Source organism: Sus scrofa, chromosome 3, assembly GCF_054392235.1.
Source record: "Sus scrofa isolate SSC_HxYL_T2T_F1_AM1 chromosome 3, Sscrofa_HxYL_maternal_Yorkshire_Landrace_v2.0, whole genome shotgun sequence".
Taxonomy (NCBI): Eukaryota; Metazoa; Chordata; class Mammalia; order Artiodactyla; family Suidae; genus Sus; species Sus scrofa.
The window spans coordinates 53,713,649-53,737,067 of record NC_139385.1 but is presented as its reverse complement, the minus strand read 5'-3'; the positions used below and the strand labels follow the sequence as shown (position 1 = coordinate 53,737,067).

The window sequence follows — 23,419 nt, the reverse complement described above, 5'->3', positions numbered from 1 at the left end:
AACTCTTCCAAAAAACTGAAGAAGGAATACTTTCCAACTCATTTCATGAGGCCAATATCATCCTGATACCCAAACCAGACAAAGACAACACACAAAAAAAGAAAATTCAGGAGTTCCTGTTGTGGCGCAGTGGTTAACAAATCCGACTAGGGACCATGAGGTTGCGGGTTCAGTCCCTGCCCTTGCTCAGTGGGTTAGCGATCTGGCGTTGCCGTGAACTGTGGTGTAGGTTGCAGACGCGGCTCGGATCCCGTGTTGCTGTGGCTCTGGCATAGGCTGGTGGCTACAGCTCCAATTAGACCCCTAGCCTGGGAACCTCCATGTGCCACGAGAGCAGCCCAAGAAATAGCAAAAAAACAAAAAAACAAAAAACAAAAAAAAGAAAGAAAGAAAATTCAGCCAATACTTCTGATAAACAAAGATGCAAACATCCTCAACAAAATATTAGCAAACTGAATACAGCAATATGTTTAAAGGATAACACACCATGATTAAGTGGTTCCACATCCTCAAATCAATCACCATGATATATCACATTAACAAAATGGATAAAAGAAAACATGATCAGTTCCCATCATGTTTCAGTGAAAACAAATCTGACTAGCATCCATGAGGACGTGGGTCTGATCCTTAGCCTCGTTTAGTGGGTTAAGGATTTGGCACTGCTGTAAGCTGTGGTGTAGGTCACAGATACAGTTCAAATATGGAGTTGCAATGGCTGTGGCATAGGCCAGAGGCTACAGCTCTGACTCAACACCTAGCCTGGTCTCCATATGCCACGGGTGCAGCCCTAAAAAAAAAAAAAAAAAAAGACAAATAAAACAAAACAACAACAAAAAAAGCTCTATGGTCTCTGAAAAAGTGTATAGTCAAGCACTGGCTTGTTCTAGAGTGGTGCATTTAAAAAAAAGGAGAGAAAATACAACCACATCTCAGTAGATGCAGAAAAAGCACCGATAAGATTCTAACACCTATCTGTGACAAAAACTCAACAAAGTATGTATAGAAGGATCATACCGCAACATAATAAAAACCATATATGACAAATCCACAGCTAACATCACACTCAATGGTGAAAAACTGAAAGCTATCCCATTAAAACTGGGACCAGGACAAAGATGCCCAGTCTTGCCACTCTTCTTCATCATAATATTGAAAGCCCTAGGCAGAGCAATTAGATAAGAAAAAGAAATAAAATGTATCCAAGTTGGAAAACAATTAGTAAAGTTATTATTTGCAAATGACAGGATTTTATATATTAAAAACCCTAAAGACACCACCAAAAAACAGAAATAATTAACACAGAAAAGTTACAAAATACAAAAATCAACAATCTGTGGCGTTTTTAATATACTAACAATAAGTAGCAGAAAGAGAAATCAAGAAAACACCCCCCTTTATAATCACAACAAAAAGAATAAAAAACCTAGGAATAAATTTAACCAAGCAGGTGAAAGACCTGTACACTGGAAACTATAACATACTGTTGAAAGTGAAGAAAAGACAAATAAACGGAAAAATAGTCTGTGTCATGAATTGGAAAAATTAACATTGGTCAAATGCCCCTATTACTTACAGCAATCTCCAGGGTTAATGCAATCCCTAGCAAAAATCCCAAGGACATTTTTCACAGAAACAGAACAAAAACTTCTAACTAAAACATATATGGAAACACAAAAGACCTATGAATAGCCAAAAGAAGCCTAAGAAAAAAAGAACAAAGCTGGATATACCCCTGATTTCAAATATTACAAAGTCAAAATAACAAAAGAACATATTATTGGCAGAAGAAGTTAACACAGGTCCGTGGAAGAGAACTGAGAGCAAGAAATAAACCCATACATATATAGACAACTAATTTATAACAAAGGAGCAAAGGACATGTAGTGGAGAAAGGGCCTAATATTATTTATTTTTAAAAATTTTTTTAAATTACGCAAATGAATTTATCACATCTGTAGTTATATAATGATCATAACAATCCAATTTTACAGGATTTCCATCCAATAACCCAAGCACAGCCCCCCACCCCCAAACTGTCTCCTCTGGAGACCGTAAGTTTTTCAATATCTGTGAGTCAGCATCTGTTCTGCAAAGAAGTTCAGTCTGTCCTTTTTTCAAATTCCACATGTCAGTGAAAGCATTCGATGTTGGTGTCTCATTGTATGGCTGACTTCACTTAGTATGATAATTTCTAGGTCCATTCATGTTGCTACAAATGCTGGTATTTCATTCATTTTAATGGCTGAGTAATATTCCATGGTGTACAACATCTTCTTGATCCACTCCTCTGTCGACGGACACTTAGGCTGTTTCCATGTCTTGGCTATTGCAGATAGTGCTGCAATGAACACTGGAGTACGTGTGGCTTTTCGAGTTATGGTTTTCTCTGGATAGATGCCCAGGAGTGGGGGGGGGGCTAATATTTTTAATAGATGGTGATGGAAAACTGGTCACATGCAAAAAAAAAAAAAAGAAAGAAAGAAAAGAAAAAAAACTGTACCACTATTTCACATCACAGACAAAAATCAACTCAAGCAGATTAAAAATTTGAATGCTAAGACCTGAAACCATAAAACTCCTAGAAGAAAACACAGGCAATATGCTCTTTGATATTGGTCTTAGTATCTTTCTAGGTATGTATCCAGCAAGGGAAACAAAAGCAAAAATAAACAGGACTCCATCAAACTAAAAAGCTCCTGCACAGCAAAGGAAAATGGTAACAAAACAAAATGACAACTTTCCAAATGGGAGAAGATTTGTAAGAGAAGGAAGAAGGGAGGGAGAAGGAAGGAAGGGAGAAGAAGAAGGGAGAAGATGTAAGTCATACATCCAATAAGGGATTAATATCCAAAATATATAAAGAACTGATACAACTCAACAACAAAAAACCAAATGACCCTATTTATTCATTTATTTATCTTCATTATTATTCATTTTATTCATTATTATTATTATTATTCATTATTCACTTTATTCATTATTCATTTATTTATCTTCATTTTTGGTTGCCCCATGGCATATGGAGCTCCCGGGTCAGGGATCAGATCTGAGCCACAGTCGCAACTTAAGCCGCAGCTGCGGCAACACTGGAGCCTTTAACCCACTGTGCCGGGCTGGGGATCGAACCTGTGTCCCAGCACTCCCAAGATGCTGCTGATCCTGTTGCACCACAGTGGGAGCTCCAAATGACCCTATTTTAAAATGAGCAAACAAGCTTCCAAAAGAAGACAGACAGACAGCCAACAGGCACATGGAAAGACATTAACAGCAGTAATTATTAGGGAAATGCAAATCAAAACCACAGTGACTTGGAGTTCCCATCGTGGCTCAGCGGTTAACAAATCCGACAAGGAAACATGAGGTTGAGGGTTCAGTCCCTGGCCTTGCTCAGTGGGTTTAGGATCTGGCATGCATTGCGGTGAGCTGTGGTGTACGTCACAGACAGGGCTCGGATCTGGCGTTGCAGTGGTGTAGGCCAGCGGCTACAGCTCTAATTAGACCCCTAGCCTGGGAACCTCCATATGCCATGGGAGCGGCCTTAGAAAAGGCAAATAGACAATAAATAAACAAACAAACAAAATAAACCACAGTGACTTATTAACTCACACTTGTCAGACATAAGTTATTATCAAAAAGGCAAGAAATAAATTTTAACAAAGATATGGAGAAAAGGGAACCCTCATACACTACTGGTGTGGATGTAACTTGGTGTAGCCACTAGGGAAAACAGTAAGGAGATTCCTTGAAACAATTAAGAATAGAACTACCATATGATCCAGCTATCCTTCTTCTGGGTAATTATCCAAAGAATACAAAACACTCACTCTAAGAGATATAGGCACCCCTGTGGCATTATTTACAATAGTCATGATATGAATGTAATCTCATGGCCAATCACCTGATGAATGGCTATATATATACACACACACATATATACACGTGTGTTTGTATACACACACACATTAGAATATTATTCAGCCATAAAGAAAAAAAAAATTTGCATTTCCTACAAGGATGGGCCCTGAAAGTATGATTCTAAATGAAATAAAACAGATGAAGAAAGACAAATTCCATATAATTTCACTCGTGTAGAATATAAACAACAAATTAAAAAATATACATGAATAACGGAGTTCCCACTGTGGCACAATGGGATTGGCAGTGTCTTTGCAGCACCAGGATGAAGGTTCAATCCCTGGCCCAGCACAGTGGGTTAAAGGCTCGGATCTGATCCCAAGCCTGGGAACTCCATATGCTGTGGGGCGGCCAAACCAAACAAAAACAAGCACACAGATACAGAGAACAGACCAGTGGTTACCAGAAGGGAAGAGGCAGAAAAAGGCAGGAGGGTAAGAGGGGATCAACTACACGGTGACGAATGGAAACTCTCAAAAAACAAGAGTTCATTCTATAAGTATAGTATTACACTGACAATAAACTGAGAAAAACATCACAGGAAGTTTAAAGGTCAGAATCTTATGAATATGGAGGGGAAAAAAAATTCTCAAAAAATATTAGCAAACCAAATTCAACAACACATAGAAAAATATATACACCATTATCAAGTTGAATTTATCTGAGGAATGTGAGTTTTGTGTGACATTCAAAATCAATGAAATACCTCATGTGGGTGTAATAAAATAAAAAAACCCACATTATCTCAACAGAACATAAAAAGCACTTGACCAAAACCAACATCCTCTCAAGATTAAAAACACTTAATAAACTAGCATTACAAGGGATTTCCTCATACTGACAAAGGGCATCTATGAAAAACCCACAACTAACACCATAAGCAATAATGAAAGACCGAGGGCTTTCTCCTAAGATCAGGAACAAGATGAGTGGTACTCTCACCACTTCTGTTCAACAATGTAATGGGGGTTCCAGTCAGTGCAATAAGGAAGGAAAAAAAAAAAAAAAAAGGCTTCCAAATTGGAAAGGAGGAAATAAAAGAATTTCTATTTGCAGATGTGATGTCGTATTTAGAAAATTTTAAGGAATCCACACCTATCAGAATAAACAAGTTTGGCAAGTTCACAGGATACAAGATTAGTATACAAAAAATGTCTTTTTCGGGTGCTTCCACTGTGGCTCAGAGGGTTAAGAACCTGACTAGTATCCATGAAGATGTGAGTTCAATCCCTGGTCTTTCTCAGTGGGTTTGCAGATCCAGTGTTGCTGCAAGCTTGGATCCTGCATTGCTGTGGTTATATCGTATAGCCTGGCAGCTGCAGCTCCAATTTGACCCCTAGCTTGGGAACTTCCATATGCCTCAAATGTGGCCCATAAAAAGACAAAAAACAAATGAACAAAAACATGTATTTCTCTATGCTTAAACTAAATGTAAAACTTAATTCTATGAGGTCTATAAGAAAAAAAAAAATAGGAGTTCCTATTGTGGTGCAGTGGAAACAAATCCAACTAGTATCCATGAGGATGTGGATTCGATCCCTGGCCTCACTCAGTAGGTTAAGGATCCCGCATTGCTGTGAGCTGTGGTCTAGGTTGCAGACGTGGCTTGGATCCTGTGTTGCTGTGGCTGTGGTGTAGGCAGGCAGCTGCAGCTCTGATTCAGAACTTCCATATGCCGCAGGTGCGCCCCTGAAAAAAAAAAAAGTTAAAATAAAATAGGATAGAACAGAATAGAATAAAATAAATAAGAAAAAAAATATTCTTTTCAAGTTGAGGCAGTTCCCCCTCTATTTGTAACTTTCTTAGAGTTTTTAAAATAATGAGTCAGTGTTGAATTGTGTCCAATACTTTCTCTGCATCAACTGATACAACCGTGTGACTTTTGTCTCATAAACCTGTTAATTTGGTGAGTTACATTAACTAATTTTCAAATATTAAACCAGCCTTGCATCCTCTTTCAGCACTGCTTTAGGTGGCCTACAAGTTTTTGATATGTTGAAAGTTCATTCAATTCAAGGTATTTCCCCCACTGAGACAAGTATGTCTAGTCTCACCACTTTTACTCAATACAGTATGGAGACAAGATTATCTTTATACGGAGGTGACATATCCTCTATGTAGAACATCTGATGCAATTTATTTAAAAAAATCTACTAGGAGTAAGTTAAGGTTACAGTGTATATAATTAACACTCAAAAACTAATATTTTATACAATAACCATAAATTATAAAACTAAAATTAGAAAACACATTTATAACAGTATCAAAAAGTATTAAATATTTAGGGCTACATCTGACAAAAGATGTGAAAAGGCTGTATACTGAAAACTGCAGAACACTACCGAGAAAAAAAAAAAAAGAGAACTTAAAAAAATGGCAATGGAGTTCCTGTTGTGGTGCAGTGGTTAACGAGTCCGACTGGGAACCATGAGGTTGCAGGTTCCATCCCTGCCCTTGCTCAGTGGGTTAAGGATCTGGCGTTGCCCTAAGCTGTGGTGTAGGTTGCAGACGCTGCTCCCATCCCGTGTTGCTGTGGCTCTGGCGTAGGCTGGTGGCTACAGCTCTGATTCGACCCCTAGCTTGGGAACCTCCTTATGCCGCGGGATCGGCCCCATAAAAGCCAAAAAGACAAAAAAAAAAAAAAAAAAAAAAAAAAAGAAAAGAAAAGAAAAGAAAAGAAAAGAATAAAAGGCAAGATCTTGGAGTTCCCGTTCTGGCACGGCAGAAACGAATCCGACTAGGAACCACGAGGTTGCGGGTTTGATCCCTGGTTTGTAGCCACAGAGACTTGAGTTTAAATTCCAGGTCTTCAATTTAATAGCTCTGACTGCAGGAAGACCCTCGATTTTCTCATTATATAAAGTGGAATGCCAGTTTGTTTTAGAGACCAAGTAAAATTACGAGTGTATCTGTGTGATGTCACAAAACTTTTCTAATAGTTAGATGGCCTCTGACATTCTTCCAACTCAGTCTATGAACGCCAGTTTGTTTTAATCTTTTAATACATACAACTATCACGGAAATGTTTCTCTTCCCTTAAAGCAGTGTTTCTCATCTTTTTTCCCCGTTTTCCCTAGGAGCCCTTTAGACATTTTCTCAGCTTCCATTAACATTTTAACGCCACAGATAGTGGGTGCATCTGCTCATGTTCTGTGGCCCTTTGGAAAGAACAAACCTTTTGCCGCGCCCCCCCCCCCCCCAAATATGAGCACTATTACTCATGTTGAAAACGTCCATCCTACGGAGAGGTGACTTGGTCAAGAGCACTGCACAAATTAGGAGCAGAATTAGGTCCACGTCAGAGTCACAAAGTGATGGTCTGGCTCCCACTGTGTTTACTTATTTACTTCGAATTAGTTCCTAACACTTAGAAAACTGGAGCTTCTACAGGAGAATGCCCACATTCAGCTTCTAGAGATCAGGTCGGGTCCTGGGCGGGGGCCGGCGGAAGCCGAGGGCGGTCTCTCGCGCCCCTGCGCTGCAGCTCCAAAACCCAGGCCAATCCCGCTCATGGAGGTATCCTCCAACACTCACCACGTGAGGAACCGGACGTTAAGGACGCAGCTGGAGTCTCTGGCGCAGCTGTGTTAACCGCAGGTCGCGCGCCTCCAGCCCTGCTCGGCATCGGCATCCGGAGCCCTCGCAGCCGGAGAGCGGGTCAGTTTTGCAGCCTCCCCGCCGGCCCCGCCCCACTCGCCCCGGGCTGCTGGCCTGGCTGATCCCAGCCTCAACCGAACGCCAGGGCGTTCCGGAGGCTCCGCCGCCCCCACGGCAACCGCAACGCCGCAATCCCCCAGCCCGCCCGCCACTCACCGCAGCCAGGCGCTCGGAGATGAAGCGACGCTCCTCCGCTGTGCCGGCGCCCCCCGACGCCTCGCGCCGCACCAATCGCCGCTGCGCGCTTCCGCATGTGACGCGAGCTGGCCAATGGAAGCTCGAGACGGTCCGTGACGCGACTGGCTGCTCCCGGCGCTTTCAGAGCCGGCTGCGGGCGGCGGGGTGAGCTGGCTACTGCGGCGCGGGCGGACTGCTGGGCCGCTAGAGGGGGCGGGGGTCTGAGCGTGTTGGGTGGGCCCTGCCTTGGTTCTGCGTGGCTGCTTGTAACTGAAGTCCGGCTCTGACTCCAGGTGCTCTCTGCGGGCCACGCCGCAGTTCGGTAGGAGAAGGATCTCAAGACGCCCGTTAGCGATGATCCAGGCATGGAAAGCCAGTGGGTGCTGTTGCTGCAGTTGCTGTAATAACCTCTAGTCCCCCAGGATGGAGAAGGAATACTGGCGAACTGTGTAGAAAAACCTTAACATATCCACGACTCCGCTTCCTGGTAGAAAGAGCTGACGGGGAAGGTAGAAAACCCGTGCCTCACTTCCAGCTCCACGTCTCAAAATCCTCATTCACACAAGAACATAACTTAAAGGGAATATGGGAAGTGTAGTTGCCACATCCCCAGCCAAAAGGTAGATGGAATGGAACTGGTGAATACCAATTCACATTATCCACCATGTAGAGATGCCACTAAATGGCCTGGTGAAGGAGAGATAATCAGGTCTCGCTTTGATCCTCCGTCCTCCCCAGGAATAGTATGCAGAAGCTAAGGCTGCACTTGGTGCACTTCACTTTTGATCTGTTTAAATCAAAGGTGCATTATTTTAAAAAATGAATACTACATATAATACTACATATAAACCCTAATTTTAAGTAGTTTTACATCTCTTGCCAAATAATTCTGGCTTTCTAATCAAAATATTGAAGAAGGAAGGACAAAATGAAAATTAGGTATCAAATTTATTCCTGTGAGTCTGAGTAATTTTTTCTTTTTCTTTCTTTTTTTTTTTTTTTTTTTTTTTTTTGTCTTTAGGGCCTCACCCGCAGCATATGGAGGTTCCCAGGCTAGGGGTGGAATCGGAGCTGTTGCTGCGGACCTATGCCAGAGTCACGGCAATGCCAGATCCGAGCCACGCAGGTCTGCAATCTACACCGCAGGTGACCGCAACGCAGGATCCTTAACCAACTGAGCGAGGCTGGGTATCGAACCCTCAGCCTCATGGTTCCTAGTCAGATTTGTTTTGCTGCACTAAGACGGGAATTCCCTGAGTCATTCTTAAAGAATAAAATGGGGAGTTTTAGAGTAGAAGGTTTTGTGATGGTGAAAGTAAAATAGACTTCACATGCTAACATAATTTCTCTCATTTTACAGCCACCATAGGAGTAAAAGTTTCATTGTGTTCATGATAAGGAACAATATTGTTGATACAATTTTGTGGGTGATATGGACTAAAAACAGAGCTTTGTTCTTAAATTCTTGTAGGACCACTAAGAGAGCCACTTGCAAGAGAACTTTATTTTCACTAACTGATATTTCTGGCAACACTTTCAAAATGATGTTTTTTCTTAAGGAATAAAAAGGTTACAAGTTAGGTTACATTAAAATGATAGTTATTTAAGCATTTTTGTTTTTTAATACTCAGTCTTTTTTTTTACACCCCCCCCCATTTATTTGCTTCCCAGATTTGAATCTCTGAAAACTGATGTGTGATTAGACCTAGCTCAGTAGATCACTTTATGGCTCAGAGCACTAAAAAGAAAATTCTGGGAGTTCCTGCTTTGCTGCAGTGGGATCAGCAGAGTCTTTGCAGCTTCAGGACAAAGCTTCGATCCAGAGCCCAGCACAGTGGGTTAAAGGATCTGGGTGCAGTGTAGGTAGCAACTGCGACTCAGATCTAATCCCTGGCCAGGAACTCCATGTGTCACCAAAAAAGAAAGAATGAAGGAAGGAAGGGTGAAAATTTTTGATAAAAATATGAATGTTTAAGCCATATGTCTAACTTTTCACCAAATGCTTTCTTTAGTTAATACTGAAACAATTTATTCCATGGCACCATCTCCAGTTGTGTTCTCCTCAGTAATACATCTTAGCCTCTGTTTGACTGTCTCTCTGAATCCATCTACTGTAAGGGAGATAAACTGACAATTACTCTTGAACAGTAAGTGCTGCTCTTATTGAAGAACTTGTCCTGTTAGTCTAACTCAAGTATTCTGTTACTGGGTAGAATGAATGTTCTGGCATAGCAGTTATTCAAGTTGTGATTTTGTTTCCTTATAATCACTAGCAGTGTGTTTGAAATAAGCCATAATGCAAGTGTCTAAATTTAATATGAGCTATTTTTAGTAGTGCAAAAGCTCTGATTGCAGTTTTTTTTCATTTTATCCCTTAGTCTAAGACAGGCATGTTTACGCATATCTACAGATTACCTTAGTGAAAAAAATTGTTAATTATCTTTAAATAAATGAATTTCAATAATGTTCCAAGTTTCCCCCAAAAATGTTGCATCATTATGACACAAGAATGACACCACTGGAGTTCCCATTGTGGTTCAGCAGGTTAAGAATCTGACTGGTATTAGTGAGGATTTGGGTTTGATCCCTGGCCTTGCTCAGTGGGTTAAAGGATCCAGCTTTGCCACAAGCTGCGGTGTAGGTTGCAGTACCAGCTCTGGTGCTGCTGTGGCTGTGGTGTAGGCTGGCAGCTGCAGCTCTGATTTGACCCCAAGCCTGGAAACATCCCTATGCCACAGGTGCGGCCCTAAAAAGAAAAGGAGTTTCCATTGTGGCACAGAGGAAATGAATCCGATTAGTAACCATGAGGTTGCGGGTTCAATCCCTGGCCTTGCTCAGTGGTTTAAGGACCCAGCATTGCCGTGAACTGCAGTGTAGTTCAGAGACTCGGCTTGGATCCTGTGGCTGTGGCTGTGGTTGTGGCCAGCAGCTGTACCGTTTGGATCCCTAGCCTGGGAACCTCCATATGCCATGGGTGCAGCCCTAAAAAGCAAAATAAAGAAAAGAAAAAGAAAAAAAAATGACACCATCACAGATGCACTCTTCTCCCAAGGTTTTGATTTTTTTTCTTTGAAAATGGGAATACATTTATCTTTAATTATAAGATATATGTTTATCAAAAAAAAATTCAGGGATTTCCTGTTCTAGGGCAGTGTAAACGAATCCAACTAGGAACCATGAGGTTGTAGGTTCGATCCCTGGCCTCTCTAAGTGGGTTAAGGTTCAGGCATTGCCATGAGTTGTGGCGTAGGTCACAGATGTGGCTTGGAGCTCACATTGCTGTGGCTGTGGTGTAGGCCGGCAGCTGTAGCTCCGATTCGACCTCTAGCCTGGGAACTTCCATATGGCACTGGTGCAGCCCTAAAAAGCCAAAAAAAAAAAAAAAAAAAAAAAAAAAGATTTCAAGAAAGGCAGAAAAGTATGAAGAATACTTTCTATAATATATAAAAGTGGTTTATATTGTCCAAGACATTTATCTACAAATATTTATTCAAACCTGTTTAATTTTTAAAAAGATCATATTATATACTGTTTCATAACCTATGTTTTTACTAAATATAACATAGACAGCTTTGAATAACAAAATACCACAAACTTAGTGACTTGAAAATAACACACAGTTACTATCTCACCATTTTTGTTGCCATGCTGCAATCAGGTATTGGCCAGGGTTGCAGTCTCATCAGAAGCTCGACCAGGGAAGGATCTGCTTCCAAGCTCCCTCGGGTTACTGGTAGGATTCATCTCCCTGCAGCTCTAGACTGAGGTTCCCATTTTCTTGCGGACTGCCAGCAATGGGTTGCTCTCAGCTCCTAGAGGCCACTCTCAGTTCCTTACCCATGGTTCTTTCCATTGACCCACTGACAACCTGGCAACTTCTTCAAAGCCAGCAAAGGAGAGAGAATCATTATCATTTTATTGGTATCATTTTAATGTATCCGTACAGCATAATATTCCACTGTACAGATGTCACATAATTTAACTGCCCTCTATAGATATAAGGTTGTTTAAAATTTTTCTGTATTATAAACAATGCTACAAAACACCTTATGACTTCTTCAGTTATTTTCTAAGGATAATTCTCAGGAGTGGAGGAGAGTTTCCCATCGTGGTGTAGTGGAAATGAATCTGACTAGGAACCATGAGGGTTTGGGTTCGATCCCTGGCCTCGCTCAGTGGGTTAAGGATCTGGCATTGCCATGAGCTGTGGTGTAGGCTGAAGATGTGGCTCAGATCTGGCGTTGCTGTGGCTCTGGCGTAGGGCAGCAGCAACAGCTCCGATTCCACCCCTAGCCTGGGAACCTCCATATGCCGTGGGTGCGGCCCTAAAAAGACAAAAAAAAAAAAAAAAAAAACTTCTCAGGAGTGGAATTGCTAAGTCAAATGGTATGCATTTTTAAAATTATTGACATGTTGCAAAAGAGTCATCCAGAAAAATAATCCCACCACACTTCCAGTAAGAATGTGTGAGAGTTCTGGTCTATGCACATACTTGCCAACACTGGCCTTATCTATAAATTTAAGTTTTGCCAATATAATGGTGAAAAATTATATTTCATTGTTTTAATTTGTATTTCTTTGGTGAGGTCAAACATGCTTATATGTTTACTGGACATTGTACTTTGTGAAATGTCTTTTCATGACTTTTGACCATTTTGCAGTTGTGAAACTGTATGTTAAGTGCTCTTGGTGAATTGCAAATATTTTTCCTAATTTATGTTTGTTAATATTTTGGGGAATTGTTTGCCATGTAAAAGTTTTAAAGCCTTTTCAGAAACTAATTCACTTTTTTAATGCTTTTTGCCTTTGATGTCATGCTTAGAAATACCATTCCCACTTCAGAAGTGTAAACATTTTCACATATTTATAGTTCTAAAATACTTATAGGTTTTTTTTGTTTTGTTTTTTTAGGGCCGCACCTGCAGCACATGGAGGGTCCCAGGCTAGGGGTTGAATCAGAGCTGTAGCTGCCTGCCTGTGCCACAGACATAGCAATGCCAGATCCAAGTTGCATCTGTGACCTATACCACCACTCATGGTAATGCTGGATCCTTAACCCACTGAGCGAGGCCAGGGATCAAACCTGCAATCTCATGGATGCTAGTCAGATTCATTTACACTGAGCCACAATGGGAACTTTTTTCTTTTTTTGAGGTATAGTTTTATATCTCATTTAAATTTTAATTGTTCTGGAGTTACTATGTTGAAGATTGATTAATTGGTTGTTAGTAAACTAACAACCATGATAAGTGTGTGTGATTTTTTTTTTCCTTTGAGTTATTCTAGGCAGGCAACTCTAGAGCTATTTTTAAAATGACTGACTTGTTTCTGTAGATTTATGGAAAATAGAGAACAAATTAGCCCTGTGGAATCTTTTCTTCATCATGTGGTTCTCTCAGTATTTTTATTTCCAGGGTTTTTTTTCCCCCGAAATTTTATGGTGCTATGTCACTTGTGCTGTAATAACATTATATAAGAGGACATACTTAGTGGTGAAATTGACAACAGGAAATAAATTAAGAGGACCTGGGACAAGGACCAAACCGCAAAAGCCCTTAATTAAGAGTGCAGGGTGATCTTGCCACAACACAATTACTTTCAAGAGCAATAATGTTGAGGCCAAGGGCATTGAGGCTTCTGTTGAAAAAGAGGAGTTATTCATCACTACAACTGTCCTGCCCTGGTGAAATTCAGAGAAGACTGATGCAAAAAGAAATTGTGGTGCCCTGGAGGTCCCATTGTGGCTCAGTGGTAATGAACTCAACTGGTATCCATGAGGATACTGGTTCAATACCTGGCCCCACTCAGTGGGTTAAGGATCCAGTGTCGCTGTGAGCTGTGTTGTAGGTCGCAGACACAGCTCGGATCTAGCTATAGCAGCTACAGCTCTGATTCCACTCCTAGCCTGGGAACTTCCATGTGCCGAGGGTGTGGCCCTAAAAAAGAAATTTTGGTGACCAGAAAGCCTTAGCAGCTTCTGTGAGCTTTGATGTCTCTTAAATGAACTTGTGAAATGAAGAAACAAAAGCAGGTATGAGATTCAAATGCTGCAACTGTTTGCCTGTGAGTCCCAACAAAGGGCTAAGTCTGGTTCCACGTAGGTTCTCGATCCACATTAATTTCCTCTGCCTTTCCCCTGAGCCATCCTCTTTCTCGATTCCACTGCTATCACCTGGCACGGTGACTGGCATATTATTAAGCACTTAGAGTTGTTTATGGAATAAGTGATGGCATAGTTTGGAGAAGTTCACAGGAATTCAAGAGGGAGTTTAGTTACACACCAACAAATCATAGTAGCCAATTTATGAAGTGCCTATTTCTCTACTGAGTGCTTTGCACACTTAGTTCATTTAATCTTCATGATAGTCCCATGATATAAATATTATAATTCCAATTTTGCAGGTGAAGAAACAGAAGCTCGGAGAGGAGCCAAAGTTATCCTACTCAGTGGAGGGGTCAAGGTTTAAAACCCAGAGCAGGAGTTCCCATCGTGGTGCAGCAGAAACAAATCCGACTAGGAACCATGAGGTTTCGGGTTCAATCCCTGGCCTTGCTCAGTGGCTTGGGCATCTGGCATTGCTGTGGCTGTGGTGTAAGCTGGCAGCTGTAGCTCTGATTAGACCCCTAGCCTGGGAACCTCCATGTGCTGCGGGCAGGTGCGGCCCTAAAAAACCAAAAGACAAAACAAAACCAAAAAAACAACCAACCAAACAAACAAACAAAACAAAACAAAAAACCCCAGAGCATTCTGATTAGAAAGCTCAAGTGATTTTCTAGTGTTCCTTTATAGCTCTAAAAAGTTCACACATCACCATGGCAAGAAAACTCTATTCACTGTAGATGCATGTGCTCACCCCAGGCATTTCATGTGGGTGTTTTTCCTCCAAAATAGACAACACCCATACACCTAAAGATTATGCAAGACCACACTAGCCAGAGAGAGCTCATTAACATTCCAGATCCCTTCAGCTCAGCTCCCAGAAGAAAGACAACAGAGAGTCGATGTGCTGTTCACTTCCTCAGCTGCGTGGCTGTTTCTACAGACATTTAACTTGACAAGCTGGTTAGAATTCCTAGTGGCTGTGGGAGCTGACATATCCAGGTTTAGCCTGAGCCTTAACACTTGCTTATTAAATTTATTAAAGGCAGCCACGAGGCCAATAGAGTGGAAAACAGTTTACTAGAAAGTGATGTGTGGGAAATAGATCTGGGTCTAGCTCACTGTTTATTATTATTACTATTGTTCATTTGTTCATCCAGCAAATGCTATTTGAAATGTCTGTGATGCACAAGACTCTGCTCTTTTCTCTGTATTCCGCAAGAAAGGATTGCAGAGGACCATTACATGATGATTTCTTCTGCTGAAGGGGAAAACATTAATATTTGTCGTCATCATTCTTAAGCAAGTTACATCCAGGTCTGTGTGCTGCTTTCTCAGAAAATAAGCCACCCTGAAGGAAGAGAAAATTAGGTTCTGACAGAGGTGTGTGCTGACTACTTTCAGTGTTTCTTTCAGATAATAGAGAACCTTGCCCCTTGGTGCTCTCAGCTAAGAGAGTTATGATTAGATGTTGTCATAACTCAGTTTCTGTGCTAAGAAATGTTTGAGAGTGGGGAGGGATAGCTAAGCTGTCTTTGCTGCAAAAACACTGCCCTGAAGCCACCTCTGCTGTGTCTCCCTCCTTCTGAGTTAAACCCCGACTTGACCAGATGAACCATGTCAACTTGGGGATCCAGGACTGTTTGGTTATTTGAAGAAATCCTAGCTGTAGCCAAAGGCTAGAGTGGCCCAGATACATCCAAATACAGTTTAGCAGAGTTCCCATTGTGGCTCAGTAGTAACAAACCTGACATATATCCACAAGGATTTGGGTTTGATCCCTGGCCTCGAAGGATCCGGTGTTGCTGCGAGCTGCAGTGTAGGTCAAAGATGCAGCTTGAAGTCCACATTGCCATGGCTATGGTGCAGGCCAGCAGCTGCAGCTACGATTTGACCTCTAGCCTGGGAACTTCCACATGCCGTGGGTGCACCTCCCCAAAAAAAATTTAAAAAAAAATTACGGTGTAGAAATTTGTCCTGGGTGGGAAGAAAAGGCTGTTTGAAATCCTGTAATTCCTGTCAGTTTCTTGACACCCTCAACTTCCATGTCCTTGTGGCTAAGAGTAAGGCTCACACTGCAGAGGAGGAAGCCCTGTTTTTGGCAGGTCTGAAGAGACACATGTTTTCCTCTGTTAGGAATTTCCAGTCTAGTGATGCCACACATTTGTACATATTACTTTGACTAGACCCTGCTAGGTTATGCGTTGAAGCCACTTTCATATCCATATTCTCATTAACCCTTACAAAAACATTGTGGACTATTTATTATTTTCATCCTACCAATGAAGAAACATTGGCTCAATCAAATGTAATATGTCCAACCACAGAGATGGGAGATTTTAGACTTAGACCTAACTTCTTGCATTTACTGAGAATTGTGCCACCTTGTGGTATATAATTATCAATGCACATGCTATGTGTCATGTTTTCTTGGAGTGATGAGCCTGGTATTAAAGTCATGCCTATGATTCCCATACTTCTGTGTGTAGATGGGATTCTAACTTGTTTCCCAAGGGTTCCTGCACACCTTCCGTATACACCTCCTGATTAATCCTTGGGAATGAATCTGATGGGTTTTCCTGCCATAATTAAGCTATATTACCTGGAATAGTTGATGTAAAGAAAGAGAAGATCATGGTAGACCTAATATAATTGCATGAAACCTTTAAAAGCTGAGGATTTTCTGTAGCTGGTAGTATCAGTGAAGTCAGAGACATGAAGTATGGGAAGGATTTGAGGCACTACTGTTGACTTGATGATGGAGACCAAGTGGAAAGGATTTGAGAGGCTTCTAGGAGCTGAGAGTCAATGGACAACAAGGAAGCTGGGCTGTCAATCCTGCAACTGAGGGCCGCTGAGTCCTGCCAATAAGGATGAGCTTGAGGGAATTCCCTGGTGGCTCAATGGGTTAAGGTTAAGGATCCAGCTCTGTCAATGCTGTGGCATGGGTTTGATCCTTGGCCTGGGAATTTCTGTGGATGTACCCACTCCTAAAAAAAAAAAAAAAAGGGTGAGCTTGGAGTGGGTCCTTCCCCAAAGCCTCCATATGGGAACTCAGTCCACTGATGCCTTAATTTCAACCTCATGAGAATGCTGTACATGCAGAAGGCAAGTGTCAAATTTTAGACTTGGACCAAACTTCTTGCTTTTACTGAAAATTGTGCCACCTTGTGGCATATAAGTATCAATGCACATAATGTGAGTCGTTTTCTTGGAATCCAAGTATTTTGAGCTGGAAGGTCCTTGCTTTAGAAAACAACTATTCCATAGGTTCCTAACATTATGGAGAAGGAGACACATGATTATCTGCCTCTCCCTTTGGGTCATGTTTTGAATGGTTTTTGTCAAACAAAAATACACTTTTTCCTTTTTTCCTCCCTCTGTTAACTGAAAAAACCTCATTACATTATTAGGTTGATATAATTCCATTTAGTAGCAAAGAATCTTGGGGTTTTTTTGTTTGTTTGTTTAGCCCTGAAAACCCCAGTTCTGCCCTGGGAAAGTTATCTCCCTCTCTGTGGACTGTTTTCTCATCTGAAAATGGAAATGGTAAAATAGATATAATAACACCTGGTTCATTACATAACTCCAAGGAAACATGAGCCTATCACATGGGTACTTAGTAAATGTTTATTCCTTTGTAGCCTTTTTGTGGGCAAACATTCCATTTTATTAGCTTACTGATCCCTGTTCACATCACTGAAGGCCCCCTGGGAATCCAGGGGTCCCATTCTTGGTGCCCAACTGAGTTCAACATTTTTATTTTACAAATGAAGCAACTATGACACAAGAGAAAGGCAGTGACCCTCATTCTGCTCTTGATTTTAAACTGCATGTCAATTTATTTGCAGTCATAAAGATGCAGTTAGTGAAAATAAGGCCTGGTACTTCCCCGAAATGCAAAAAAAGTCCAATACCGCAGATGAGGAGTGGGCAAGGCAGAGGAGGAGAATGGGAAACTAATAAAGAAAGGTTAATTGTTGTTGAGATTTGGAAACATCATGACAAATGCATTTAAAATTTCTCATGCAAATGTTTGAAATAGTCCAATCATAGGCTTAAGAGTTATAAAGTATTACTGTGTAAGCTGACAGTAGCAAATAAATTTGTTTCTAGTGAGAATAATAATCCAAAGCAATTCAGACAAAAGAGATGCAGGTTGAATACAGATGGGACTTCTCCACTGTAAGTGTCGTGCAACACTGAACATGCTACAGAGGATTTTCTTCTTTTTTTTTTTTCCTTTTTAGGGCAGAACCTGTGGCATATGGAGGTTCCCAGGCTAAGGGTCAAATTAGAGCTGCAGCTGCCAGCGTACACTACAGCCACAGCAACATGAGATCCAAGCCGCCTCTGTGATCCACTGGGTGAGGCCAGGGATTGAGCCCAAATCCTCCTGGATACCAGTTGGGTTCGTTACCACTGAGCCCCAATGGGAACTCCCTCCTGGATAGTAATACTATAAGCGTTGTTCCTAAGCACACATCACCATAGGTGACCACTCCCTTTTTCAATAAGTTATCTGCACGTGTTATGGCAGTAAATCTCTTCTGCTTAAAATTGTTTTAGTTCAAGGATCCTACTGTCTGGCTTCATTAAGGGGTATATCCACCATAGCTATTTGGAAAGAGTTCCATTCATGTTTATGATCTTAGTGTTCAAGGAATTAGAGTTAGATTTGGCCACAAGGAAGTTTTTAGCTGAGTAGATTTCATCATTGAGCACAACCTCTGCCCACTCAGCCTCAAAAATGTTACTAAAAACAAATCACTGCTGGCAGTTCCCATTGTGGCTCAGTGGTAATGAACTCCACTATTATCCATGAGGATGGGGGTTTGATCCCTGGCCTTGCTCAGTGGCTTAAGGATCTGGCGTTGCCATGAGCTGTGGTGTAGGTCACAGATGTGGCTTGGATCTCCAGTTGCTGTGGCTGTGGCATAGGATGGCAGCTATAGCTCCTATTTGACCCTGGTAACTTCCACATGCCACCTGTTGAGCCATAAAAAGCAAAAAAAAAAAAAAAAAAAAAAAAAAAGAGAGAGAGAGAGAGAGAGAGAGAAATCAGGGCTGAATTTTATTTTTTGTAATGGTGAACGAGCTTGTTTCAAACTAAGTCTCACAACCAAGAACAACTAGAAAATCTGGACAAAATCCAAGTACACATTTTTTGACAGCATTACAGATAGAGGAAGCCTGACATCTGGTACATATTCCCCTCTAGATATTTGCCAGAAACAAATGCTGCTGCTGCAGAGGGGCTGGGAAGCTCAATGAGACTGTTGGTAGTTCCATGGGTTTGGGGGCAATGATTGTCATTCAAGAGAATTCCTATCATTGTATCATTCAAGGGAGCTCAGCAGGTTACAAACCAGACTAGTATCCATGAGGATGCAGGTTTGATCCCTGGCCTCACTCAGTGGGTTAAGGATCCAGTGTTGCCATGAGCTGTGGTGCAGGTTGCAGACTTGATTCAGATCCCACATTGCTGTGGTTGTGGCATAGGCTGGCAGCTGCAGCTCCAATTCAACCCCCAGCCTGGGATCTTCCATATACTGTGGGTGCAGCCCTAAAAAGACAAAAACAAAACAAAAAGCAATTGTCATTCAAATTTGGCCAAAGAGGGGAGACCTGTCCTACACCTAGGCTTGGGGCAAGGTCCCTGAAGGCTTACAGCCTAAGAGAAAGGACAAATAGGAAAAAGATCAGCTCTCACAAGGACAAAAGCCAGCTTTATGTCAGCTTAGTCTTTTGTTCCAATAAGGTGGTCTGTCTGTCCCTTACTAAATGCCTACCAGAAGTAAAAGTAAATCCCCTCTGCATGAGAAGGAATCCAAAGTCTCAAATTATCTCCATAATTTTTAAACCACAAATATCTGGCACTCAACCAACTATAGGCAGGCATTTTAAAAGGTACTAATTAACTGAAAATTAAGAGAAAAAATTAAGACCAAAGACAGATCCACAGAGGGCCCAGGTCCTGGGATTATCAGACATGGACTTTAAAATAATTGTTTCACATTTCATGTCTTCAGTACATCCAATAAGAAAATAGAAATTTTTTTCAGAGAACTGGAAACTATTAAAAACAATCAAATGGAAATTCTAGAATTGAAAATTATGGTAACTGAAATTTAGAACTCAATGGATGACTTGTACCTCTGTCCATGAAGGATTAAATGCTATGGGAATTGCCCTCTAGTCATAAAATTTAGAAAACTGGACAGGATATTTGAAACAACAGTTTTCAACCATGGAAAACAGGTAGCACATGACTGAGAAGCTGAAAAGAAGAAAATGGGGTGGGCCCTGCAATTGCCCCAATTTACTGCCTGCAGCCAATCTCTAAGGGGGAATGCAGGACAGGACAGGAAAGCCGAACAGTGCTCAGAAGTATTGCTGAGTTCAGGAGACAGGTATTGGGTTCCCAGCAAGTCAAAAGTTTAAAAATTTCAGACAGAATACAGAAAAAGATTGTGTTATAGAAAGTTCCAGGAGTTCTCATTGTGGCTTAGCAGGTGAAGAACCCGACATAGTGTACATGAGGGTTTGATCCCTGGCTTCACTCAGTGGGTTAAGGATCCATTGCCAAAAGTTGTGGTGTAGGTCACAGATGTGGTTCAGATCTCAAGTTGCTGTGGCTGTGATAAGCTGGGGGCTACAGCTCTGGTTCGACCCCTAGCCTGGGAACTTCCATTTGCTGCATGTGTGGCTGTAAAAGGAAAGAAAAGAAGGAAGGAAGAAAGAGTGAGGTCCAGACACCCATCAGCAGAAGGATACTGTGGAATCTTTGTTAGAGTAGTTGTTAGAGTTCCCATCATGGCGCAGCAGAAACGAATCTGACTAGGAACCATGAGGTTGTGTGTTTGATCCCTGGCCTCCCTCAGCAGGTCAAGGATCTGGCGTTGCTGTGAGCTGTGGTGTAGGTTGCAGATGGGGCTTGGATCGGCATGGCTGTGGCTGTGGCCGATGGCCACAGCTCTGATTAGACCCCTAGCCTGGGAACCTCCACATGCCGCAGGTGTAGCCCTAAAAAGAGAAAAAGACCAAAAAAAAAAAAAAAAAAAAAAAAAGAGAGAGAGAGAGTACTTGTGCATGTTTGGGAGGAAAGCTTATAAGACCAAGAGAAGAAATCCCAAAAAGCAGTGGACAGAACAATTCCTGGAGTTTAGACAAGGCTGGGAATAGCTTGTATTCTCACAGACCTAACACCTGCGGTATTGAGTAGCATGTTCACAAGGGCCTTTTCCCCAGAATAAGAGCTGCTCTGAAATCCCCATAATAAATCTTAAAATCAAACCTCAAAATGATCAATTTCATCTGAAAGTAACCTGTTGCCAGAAAAAAAAAAAAAATCAAACTCTTTAAAATAGTGTAACAGTATCCAGCACTGAACAGCACCATAAAACTCACAATACCCAATATTTAAGCACAAGTTACCAAGCAGGCAAAGAAGATATGACCAGCAGAAAAATCAGTCAATAGAAACAGACTGAGAAATGACAGAGATAATGGAGTTAATAGGTAAAGATATTAAGATAACTTAAAAATCTTATAACTATACTCAAGGCAATAAAAGAAAATGTGGGAGTTCCCTTTGTGGCTCAGTGCTTAATGAAACCGATTAGCATCCATGAGGACACAGGTTTAATCCCTGGCCTCAGTCAGTGGGTTAAGGATGTGGTGTTGCCGTGAGCTGTGGTGTAGGTTGCAGAAGTGGCTCGGATCTGGTGTTGCTGTGGCTGTGGTATAGGCCAGCAGCTGTAGCTCCAATTTGACCTCCATGTGTCCCCGGTGTGCCCCCCCCCAAAAAAAAAGAAAATAAAAATGTGAACATAATGGGGAAAGAAATAAAAGCTATAAAGCAGACCCAAATGCATTTCATGATGTATATAAGTCAAATAATTATGCTGTACACTTTAAATGTGTGTTGTTTTTTTTTCTTCAGGGCCAGCATATGGAGGTTCCCAGGCTAGGGGTTGAATCGGAGCTGTAGCTGCTGGTCTATGCCACAGCTTACAGCAACGCCAGATCGTTAACCCACTGAGCAAGGTCAGGAATTGAACCTGCATCTTCAGGGATACTAGTCGGGTTCATTAACCAACCCCTGAGCCCCCATGGGAACTCTATGTTTTTGAATGTTTACAGTGATCTATGTGACTTATACCTCAATAAGACTGAAATAGGAAAAAAAAAAAAAAAGACCCAAGTAGAAGTCGTATAGATGAAAAATATGATATTGAAATGAAAAATACACTGATGGAATTAAAATCAAATTAGATTGCAAAAGAACAGATCAGTGAAGTTGTAGCTGTAGCAGTAGAAACCATCCAAGAGAAAAAAAAAAAAAGATTGAAAAAAGAACAGAACTTTACTGAGTTGTGTTGTAATATCCAGTGGTCTAACAGACTTGTAATTGAAGTCCTAGACAGAGAGAAAAGGAAGAAAACTATTTAAAGAAATGATATTTGAAAATTTCCAAATCTGAGGAAAACTGCGAACCCAAATATCCATGAAGCTCAACAAACCCCAAACAAAAGAAACGTAAAGGAAGCCACAAAAAGCTACATGATTATCAAATTGCTAAAAACCAAAGATAAAGAGAAAATCTTAATAAAGCAGCTAGAGGAAAAAAAGACATATTACAAGAGCAAAGTAAAAATGACAATACCTCTGTTCAGAAACTGTTAAGTACTGAAAGAAAAAATGTCAACCCTGAATTCTACACTAAGTGAAAATACCATTCAAAAAAGAAGACGAGGAGTTCTCATTGTGGCTCAGTAGTAATGAAGCTGACTAGTATCCGTGAGGACTTGGGTTGGATCCCTGGCCTTGCTCAATGGGTTAAGGATCCATTGTTGTCGTGAGCTGTGGTGTAGGTCACAACATGTCTCGGATCCCATGTTGCTGTGGCTGTGGTGTAGGCTGGCAGCTTGCAGTTCCAATTTGACCTGTAGCCTGGGAATTTCCATAAGCTGTGGGTGTGGCCCTGAAAAGACAAAAAAAAAAAAAAAGGCTGGAAGTTGTATATTTGTGTTATTCTCAGCTTCTAATCACCTATGTGGTAACCACCACTTAATTCAGGATACAGAACTGTCGCATCTTACATTCAGGCTCTGTTTTATTGCCTTAAGATTTGAACACTGTAAAAATTCCTCGTGCTCTGGCAGAACAGCACACTTGAAGAAGCCTGGGATCTGCTTTTGTCTTCACAGCCACCCTGATTTCAGGATGGACATTAGTCTCAGGGCAGTCCTACTGGGGCTGTGATTGTCAGTGGTCCCCAAACCTCACCAACTCAAGGTGAATGTGTATGTCAGGCCCTGCTGCCTAACTTCCATGTGTCCAAAAAACTTCCACACCACAGTGTTTGTGAAAAGGAACTAGTGTGTGCTAGTCTGAAGCTTCCATATGTCATGAAAACTCAATGATAACAGCAGCAGTTGTCAGAACTTAAACCAGCAGATTTGGGTGTGGGAGGAGAGTTTCCTGAGTGACATTGTTTAAAATAGTGGATGCCTGGTGATAATAAAAAAGCAGATCAATGTTTAGTTAGCTTTGTTATTGTTC

At 41.4% G+C, this 23,419-nt stretch overlaps 1 protein-coding gene across 26 annotated transcripts in view; it reads right to left on the bottom strand.

Moving 5' to 3' along the window:
* The window catches only part of PTPDC1 (protein tyrosine phosphatase domain containing 1), a 129,205-nt gene that overhangs the window by 88,423 nt on the left and 17,363 nt on the right, over positions 1-23,419 (bottom strand). For 11 of the 26 annotated variants that reach the window (XR_014841174.1, XR_014841169.1, XR_014841171.1 and 8 more), the window contains 2 exons: positions 11,385-11,630; positions 7,732-8,539 (listed from right to left, as the gene is read on the bottom strand). The gene's annotated coding sequence lies outside the window, so the exon portion shown is untranslated. Of the gene's footprint in view, positions 1-7,452; positions 8,540-11,384; positions 11,631-23,419 lie in introns of those variants that run through there. The other 15 variants (XR_014841168.1, XR_014841173.1, XR_014841175.1 and 12 more) reach the window with 3 other exon arrangements.